Raw genomic sequence first — 500 nt, forward strand, 5'->3', positions numbered from 1 at the left:
TGGCTCAGTACCTTTTATTTTATTTCATTTATAGAAATGTCCAATGATTTTAAAAGGAGCATGATAGGATAATTTCAGTTATTTACTTGTATTTCTTCTTGCACATTTGATTCTTCTCTTAGGGGTAATTCCACTGTGATTGAGGCCAATATACAGTACGTTTTCTCAGATAGTGACATCCAGACACCCAGCATCTTTCTCCAGGAACTTCTCAAAGTTAATGTTGTTAGCACACCCGCACCTGCTGTAACTTCTCCACCTACAGTGTAAGACTAATGATTCAAGTATAATTATGTAAAAGTTAATAGTTTTCATCTTCTGTCTCTAAATGTCTCTAAATTTCCCTCTTTTGCAGGGTTGGGAAGGCGATTATTTACATTCGGCTCGTGTTCATCACGCTGGGTCCCATACCAAGTGAGAGTAAAGTTCTAGAGTTGGCAAACTCTCTACTCGACTCACGTCTCAGAACTAAACGATCTGTCTCAGAACAAACCCTGAGT

This window comes from Xyrauchen texanus, chromosome 5 (genome assembly GCF_025860055.1).
Source record: "Xyrauchen texanus isolate HMW12.3.18 chromosome 5, RBS_HiC_50CHRs, whole genome shotgun sequence".
In the NCBI taxonomy this organism is placed as follows: domain Eukaryota; kingdom Metazoa; phylum Chordata; class Actinopteri; order Cypriniformes; family Catostomidae; genus Xyrauchen; species Xyrauchen texanus.